Raw genomic sequence first — 9,039 nt, forward strand, 5'->3', positions numbered from 1 at the left:
ATAGGATCCCATGATCCTATGAACTAGTACTAATAAATAGAACTGATAGGGATCTATAGATCTTGACTTAGTATAAGAAAAACTTTATAGCAATTAGAGCTGTTTCCCACAAATGGAATGGGCTGCCAAGTAGTTAACTTCCCACCACTGCAAGCGTTCAGGCTAAAGATGGATGACAGTCTGTGAGGGAGATGTCAAAAAGATTCCCACACTAGGAGGATTGTGGCCTATCTGATCTTGAAACTTCCTTTTCTAAGATTCTGTGATTCTGTATGAGCTTTGCCAATGAGAAGAACGAGGAGAGGAAGTGGGCCGGGGGAAGATTTTTCTCTCAAAAGGGCACGTTGCTAATGTCTTTCCACATGTGAAGGGGAAAACTGTACTCACGAATTACTTATGAAATCATCCCAACTTCTCTTGCCAGAAAACTGCCTTTTACAGACTCTGCAGTTCAAGGGTGATTTTCCATTTAAGTTCTATATAGTTCACAGCTCCTGGTCCCAGCAACCTGAGCCAAGAAAAATGTAAAATATACTGGAACCTGGGCCACTAAAATATAATCGTTCTTATAGTTAAGACCACACCCGGCATAAAGGACAACTTCAACTTCCTTTACGAACAACATACTCATAGCCTTTCCTTGAGGGTGGCTGCTGCCTAATTGTTGGCTTTGTTTCAGAATTCAGGGATGTTTGAGTCACAAAGCTTGACTTTGCAGCTTGCCTGAGGCTTTGTAGCTGGCAGCATGTTCCTGACTCCTCCTAAGCTCAGATTTATAGAAACAATAGGATATAGTTTAAATTCATTTCTTTCAGACTCTCAAATTTTTCTCAGGAGTTTCTTAAAGCTTGACATTCTTATGGATAATGCTTCATGCAAAGGCAGATTGCTAACGAAGAGTTGGAAAAATTAATGCCATTCGGGAGACAAATTGGAATAGGAAAAATTAATTGTTTGATAACTATGAAGAACCCAATCTAGGTGCAGCAGTCTGAGCCTGTGAGGAAACCCTTTCCATCAGGGCCTCTGCAACAGTTCTGCAAAGAGAGTTCTTCTGTAACTTATAGTCTTAGAGAACTGTGGAACTGAGAGCAGAGGTGAGGATGGGGGAGGGAGAATAAGCATTTATTAAGCACCTATTATGTACTAGGCACTAAGCTAAGCACTTTATAAATATTATCTCATTTAATCCTCATAACAGCCCTGGGAGGTAGGTGTTATTATTATCATCCTTATTTTACATTTGAGGAAACTGAGGCAGACAGAGGGTAAGTGACTTGCCCAGGGTCACACAGCTAGTGAGTGCCTGTGAAACACTATCTGAACTCAGATCTTCCAGATTCCAGGCCCAGCACCCTATCCGCTGTGCCACAAAGGAGCTTCTAAGACTTTAAGTGATTTACCTAGGGTCACACAACCAGTGTGTGCCAGAGGCCAAAACTGAACCCATGTCCTCCTCACTCTAAGGCTAGCTATCTGGTCACTACTTCATACTGCCTCTCACTAAAAAAAAATATCACAAGTCATGTTAAAAAAAAAAAGTAGTTATAGCTCATAAATAGATGTAGTCCTCACCTTTGAAGGAACTAATCAAATGTAAGCCAGGAAACAAACATTTATTAAGCACCTACTATGTGACGGGTGCTATGCTAAGGGCTTTATAAAAATTTCATTTGATCTGTACAACAACCCTGGGAAGTTGTTGCTGCTACATTGCAGATGAGGAAACTGAGGCAGAGGTTAGGTGACTTGACCAGGGTCATACAGCTAGTGTCTGAGGCCAGTTTTGAACTCAGGTTTTCCTGACCCCAGGCCACTGAGCCCCCTATACCTGCTGGGGTAGTTCATCAGTTCTTCTTCTCTTAACCTCAAGAAGGGGAGAACAGCAGAAATGCTTTTGCTATATTCTTGGATAGAGCACAAGGCTTAGTATCAAGATCTAGGTTCAAATCTCATTTCAGACTTTTGCTAGCTGTGTGTTCCTGGGCAAGTCACTTAACTTTTTAGTGCCTCAGTCTCTTCATCAGTAAATTGAAGGGCAGAATTTGGTGGCCACTAATTTTCTTTCCAGCTCCAAATATATAATCTCTATGATTCATAATGGCCTTCTGAGAGGTAAATGAAAGACAGTGTTACTGTCCTCAAGTCAGAGTCCAGTGATAAAAGGGAACACCAAGATCTTAAAGTCAGAGAGGGATGGGAAAAAATATAGTAAATTTACTCATCTTAGATTGAGACTTAAACAGGCAAATGATTAATCATTCTTGATCTTGGACAGGAGGTCTGGAGACTGGGATGCTTAAGGACTCTGTACTTTTTCCTAACCTATCACCTATTTTTATAAATTACTTGGAAGAAAATGGAGAACATCCGTGTCAAATTCCTAGATGGCGCAGTGGATAGAATGCTGGGACTGGAGCCTCAGATATTTACTAGCTGTGTGACCTTGGGCAAATCACTTAACCTTATTTGCCTCAGTTTTCTCACCTATAAAATGAGCTGGAGAAGGAAATGGCAAATCACTCCAGTATCTTTGCCAAGAAAAACTCATATGGGGTCACAAATAATTGGACATGGCTGAACAATGACAGAAAGCTGGGAAGAAAGCTAATATGGTAGGTGCCTGCCGAATCGCTTTTAGAAAGATCTTGCTTGGCTAAAACTAATGGGAAATATATTTTAAAATCATTGTAAAATCCAGTACTGAGACTCAAAAAATGTATTGCAGAAGTGTAGATTGGGGAATAAATGACTTAATAACAATTCATGTAAATGGGTACATGATTTAGACATAAAGGGTGATACCATAAGCAAATTAGGAGAGCAAGGAATAATTTATTTGTCATATCTATGGAGAAGGGAAGAATTTACAACCCAATAAGAAATAGAAATGCAAAATGGATATTTTGATTATGTTAAATTAAAAATTTTTGCACAAACAAAGCCAATGCAACCAAGATTAGAAGAAAAGCAGAAAGCTGAGAAACACTTTTTATGGCCAGTGTCTCTGATAAAAGCCTCATTTCTAAAATATATAGAGAACTGAATCAAATTTATAGAAATACAAGTCATTCCCCAGTTGATAAATGGTCAAAAGATATGAACAGGAAGTTTTAGATGAAGAAATTAAAGCTATCTATTGTCACATAAAAATGCTCTAAATCACTACTGATTAGAGCAATGCAAATAAAAACAATTCCTAGGAACCACCTCATACCTATCTGATTGGCTAATATGACACAAAAGGAAAATGACATATGATGGAGAACATGTGGGAAAATTAGAACACGTTGTTAATGGAATTGTGTACTGGTCTAACCATTCTGGAGAGCAATTTGGAACTATACCCAAAGGGCTATAAAACTGTGCCTGCTCTTTGATCCAGTAATACCACTACTAGGTCTGTATCCCAAAGAGATCATTAAAAAGGGAGAAGGATCCACATGTACCAAAATACTTATAGCAGCTCTTTTTGTGATGGTAAAGAATTGGAAATTGAGAGGATGCCCATCAGTTGGGGAATGGCTGAGCAAGTTGTGGTATATGAATGTAATGCAATACTATTGTGCTATAAGAAATGATGAACAGGCTGACTTCAGAAAAACCTGGAAAGACTTATATGAACTGATCCTGAGTGAAGTGAGCAGAACCAGGAGAACATTATACACAACAACAGCAACATAGTGTGACGACCAACTTTGATAGAGTTAGCTTTTCTCAGCATTGCAATGATCTAAGACAATTCCAAAAGACTTATGATGAAAAATGCTATCCGTATCCAGAGAAAGCACTATGGATCGAAGCATATTATTTTCTCTCTCTCTTTTTTTCTTTCTCATGGTTTTTCCCTTTTGTTATGATTCTTCTTTCCTAATATGGCTAATGTGGAAATAGGTTTAATATGATTTTACATGTATAACCTGTATCAGATTGCATGCCATCTTGGGGAGGGGGGAAAGAGGGGAGGGAGAAAAATTTGGAACTAAAAATCTTATAAAAGTGAACATTGAAAACTATCTTTACATGTAATTGGAAAAAAATAAAATACTATTAAGTGGGAGGGAGAAAAAGAGAGAAGAGAGACAGAGAGGAGAGAGAGAGAAAGAAGGGGAGAGAGAGAGAGAGAGAGAGAAGAGAGAGAGAGAGAGAGAGAGAGAGAGAGAGAGAGAGAGAGAGAGAGAAAGTTTTAAAGAGGCAACCAGTTCAATTATGCAGTTAATTTTAAAAGGCTATTATTCCCTGTCATGTGGCAGTGAAATGCAGGATGTCTTCTGGAAATTTGTGCTACCTGTCTCACAGAGCTGTTGTGAGAAAAGCATTGCAGATTTTAAAGTGCCATGTAAATCATAAGTTATTATGGTGAAGGGTCTAGAAACCATTTCATAAAGAAGAATGGTTGAAGTAACTGGGCTCATTGAGTTTGGAGACGAAAACACCTAGGGATAGTAACTGAGACTCCATCCATAGGTAAATATTTCTCATATACTTTTTCCAAGAAGCTTACAAATTTAGAACCATTTTAACTTTGGCAATCTTGCACTCTGATAGTTAGTAGCCAACAACTTGCATTCATTTGGATTCTTGTTTGAAAGCGGAAGTGGAAATTTATTAAGCTCACAGAGTTAAACTAGGACCGTTGATCACTTTGGAGAAATTTTGCTCCGATTTTCACGTTGTTCATCACAGCAGATTAGCTCTAGTAGATGACTATTTTGCAGGTGGAGCTGAGCTTTCATAATTTCTAGGAGTCACTCACATGCTAGAGTCAAACAGAGAAGACATACAGAAAACAGACAGGGCTAACGTTTGTGAGAGAAAACACAGAAACGCATATACCAAGAGAAAAAATGGGGACAGAAATGAAGGATGCAACTTGCAGGGAGAATATATGTTTGAAGACGAGAAAATAGTACCTCGCCTGGGATTCCATTGGAATTCTTTTGATGGGTACACTGAAATTCCTGGTTGGATAAAGAAAACAAAAAAGGTAGAAAAGATAAGCGACATCTCTGGCTCTTTGAAAGCTGAGAAAGACTGAATGAGAGAGCTCTAGAGGCCCTTGAAACATTGCCCTTGAGCACGGTAAACACAGTAAGCTGACTTTATCAAGTTCTGCGTCTTCGGGTTTTTATCTTTTTCTTCCAAACTTCAATACAAAGAAAGATATTTTTGTCATTTTTGTTTCCCTGGTGAGGATGTCTTAAATGTTTTTCCCCATTCTTTTTTGCTGCTGCCCTTGCAAACCTAGTCCTATTTCTGCCAATCCCCTTGCAACTAGTTATGGCTTAAAGTATAGACTCTACTTCATTTCTTTTCCTGGATCTACAAAAGTAACATCAACTATTCGAGGACTAAATTGGTATATAGAGGGCCAAGATAGGTATCTCTTGTGCCCTCTGCCAGGTCTTGGCTAGTGAAATACAGATTGATTTTCATTGTCTTGCTTATTCATTTATTTAAATCTTTTATTTTATTTCATTTATTTTATTTGAATCAGAGTTTCATTTATTTTGGTCTTTTATTAATCAACTGTATGATGTCTTGTGTCTCCAGCTTAGTCAACCAATCAACAAACATTTATTAAAAGCAACTACTAAGCATCTATAGATAGAGCACTGGGCCTGGAATCAGGAAGACTCATCTTCCTGAATTCAATTCTGGTCCCAGACCAATCCTGGGCAAGTCATTTAACCCTATTTGCCTCAGTTTCCTCATCTGTAAAATGAGCTGGAGAAGGAAATGGCAAATCAATCCAGTATCCTTGCCAAGAAAGGGGTCATGAAAAATCAGACATGACCAAATCGACCAAACAATGGCAAATTAATCATCTATAAACCTTTACTAAGCACTTGGCAAAGCATAGCCTAAGCATTTGGGGATATGAAGTTTAAATAAGACAAAAATCCCCGACCTCAATGAGTTGTCTAGTACTCTTACATATAGTAGATGGCAGCATAGCACAGTAGAAATAGTGGTGAGGTTAGCCTCAGGGGACTTGTGTTCAAACCTAGATCTTGCACTTACAACCATGAGCAAGTCATATGACCTGTCTCAGTTGGGGCCTCAGTTTCCCTATCTGCAAAATGACAAGATTGAACTAGGTGATCTCTAGGGTCCTTTCTAGCACTAAAGCTATGATTTATATATTCTACTTTATTTATATAACTGTATTCTACTTCTTTAAAAAAGTTTTGTGGATACTTTTTGGTTTTTATATTACAAATATTTCCTAATATTTAGTCTTCCCCTTAAAGAATCCTCCTTTGTCACACTGAAAAACATTATAAAATCAACAGATACAACAATTGCATACAACAGGATATGTGACATTTGCTACCTGTAGTCCTCCACTCTACTAGGGAAGAAGAGGTGTTTCATCACTTGCATTGTGATGAACCTATATTGGTCATCACCTTTAATTTGTGCTCTTCTTACTGTTAACCAAGGAGTTTACCAGTCAGACCTATTAAGGCTGCTTTTCTCAAGGGAAGAAAACAACGAAGTCTTCAGAGAAATTCCTACTTCTCCAAATCTTTCCACTGTTCTTATATATCTACCTGGGACCAATTAAGTAGACAGAAGAGTCTCTCAGAACCATTATTATGATGTAAGTATGCTCTCCTTGAGCATTTCAGTAAGTAGTACTCTAACAAGGGCATGATTACCATCTTCAAATATATAATGAACTGCCATGTGAAAGGCGGATGAGCCTTATTCTATGTAGCTCCAGGACAAATTAGTCCCAGGAAATGGAATTTACAATGAAGAGCTTCCTACCAATTGTTGTTCTTTTGTTTCAGTTGTGTCTGACTTTTGTGATCCCATTTAGGTTTTTCTTGACAAAGATACTGGATTGGCTTGCCATTTCCTTCTCCAGCTCAATTTACAGATGAGGAAACTGAGGCAAACAGGATTAAGTGACTTGACCAGGGTCACAAGGTTAGTAAATGTCTGAGGTCAGATTTGAACTCAGGAAAGGAGTCTTCCTGAATCCAAGCTCAGTGCTCTATCCACTGTGCCACCTAGCTGCCCATAATTAGAGAAGTCCAAAATGGAATGAGTAGTTTTTATGAAGAATTGATTTCACTGTAATTTTGTGTACAAACAGAAGCTTGAATCATCACCTGACTATGACACATTATAGAGGGGATTACAGCATTGGGTGAAATGTAAACAAACCAGCCAAGTCCTAGTTATTAATTGCCCAGAGGAGGTTGCAAAGAGCATGATTTATTTGGCATTATCAAGGTGTTCTGTATAAAAGAGCAGGAGAGTAATAGTATGTTGGTGGTTAAGTAATAATCCAAGAATCAGAAAAAAGAGATTCATATTAGGGTCAAAATCAGGTATGAGCCAGAGATAAGAAGAAATGAGTTCTACCCAAGAGTAAAATGATGGTGGAAATGGCCATGGAATCATAAATTTAGAGGTAGATAAGAACTCAGAGGTCACCTAGTTCAACTTCTTTACTTTAATGAGGAGAAAACAGACCTAGAACTGTTAAGTAACAGGAAGTTATAAGTAGCAAGGTGTAAGTAGCAAAGCTGAGATTTGAACCTAGAAGCCTGGCTCTGAATCCAGCTCTCTTTCCATTGCACCCATCATGTCTTGAACTTCCTGTTTGTTTTTAGGTGTGTTCCTACCCATTAGATAGAATGGCTTAAAGTCATCAGAGGTTGTTCTGGATGACTGATGGTCTCTAAGATGTCTTCCAATTCTAAAATTCCATGATTCTTTGAAATACTCAGTTGTCATAGATGACATGAGGTTCTTCTTAAAGTGTGGGAGAGAGATTTGATTACCTTTGGAAGGCTATTGGTGTGACCTTTGTCCTTTCTAGGATTTAGTTCCTCAACTGTAAAAAGTACAAGTTGCATAAGACAGCCTCTAAGATGCCTTCCATCTCTAAATCTATTGATCCTATGGCCCTTTTAGAGCAATTATAAGTAACCAGGGATCTTTGCTGGAGTGTCAAGCATGTAAGACAAAGTTTGTGAGCCATGCCTTCTCCCATCTAGAGTTATTGAGTGCTTCCTTGAATTTTAGCAAGACTTTATGGTAATTTTCATTAGCCCTGGCATTAGCTGTCAGCAAATGAAATGAGTTCAACTGGAGCCTTGGGGTGAGAGAAGTTAGAAAAAAGACTTGATAGCCACCTGAGGAGCTTTTTTTGTGCCCAACAGATGGCTTATGGACCTACTGAAATAGCTGAAAATATGTTGATTAGTCCCAAGCATGTTGGTGGCTCAGTCAACCACTGAAGAAACTCCCTGAGGAAGGAGGAAACCCCAGCAGCAGACTACAATTCCAGCAGATGGTGGGAATAGTTCATTTAAAAAAAAAAGACCTCTGTGCTTGGATGAGTCTGTCACCAAGCTGTTAGCTGGTCAAGACTAAACAAAACTATAAACTAAAAGCAAAGAGAGATTGCAAAATTTTATAGAATAGGATCTTTATAATTTCACTAAATGGTGCAGACAACTCAAACAATATTCCTCATCAGAGTTTAGGCTTCTACTCAATGTCTTCACTCAAAGGGTAAGGACCAACAGACAAATATGCCAGTTGATTACATGAAAGCTATAGCACCACTCCATTTCAACTACACCTCTAAGCTGGATTCAAACTGAGACAGACAGGATTTTAAAGAGAAATACCGATAATTCTAAAAATCAATGCAGTACAAATACTAATTGCATTATAAAATCAGTACAGTAGAAATCAGAGGTAATATTAAATTTGTCTCTAACAAATCCAAAGTAAATATGGAGTGGGGTATATGGGGTATTCAGGGAGGACTATAACTTCTGGTGTGAGGGCTTACTGAGCCCTTTTCAGGGCTGCTTATCTACCTTTGGTGTCTGTCTGTCACCCAACTCTCACCTGTGGCACAAAGAAACTGTAGCATGGGCTCAGATTCTTAAAATCTGGCCCACTTCTATTGATGACATAATAAAACCTCAATACTTGAACTGAAAGAAGGCTTGAGTGGTTGAATTCTTTCGAAGTAGACCTGTACCCTTTGCCCTTGCATTTTGG

Source organism: Phascolarctos cinereus, unplaced genomic scaffold (genome assembly GCF_003287225.1).
Source record: "Phascolarctos cinereus isolate Bilbo 61053 unplaced genomic scaffold, phaCin_HiC Scaffold_7;HRSCAF=346, whole genome shotgun sequence".
Lineage (NCBI taxonomy): Eukaryota > Metazoa > Chordata > Mammalia > Diprotodontia > Phascolarctidae > Phascolarctos > Phascolarctos cinereus.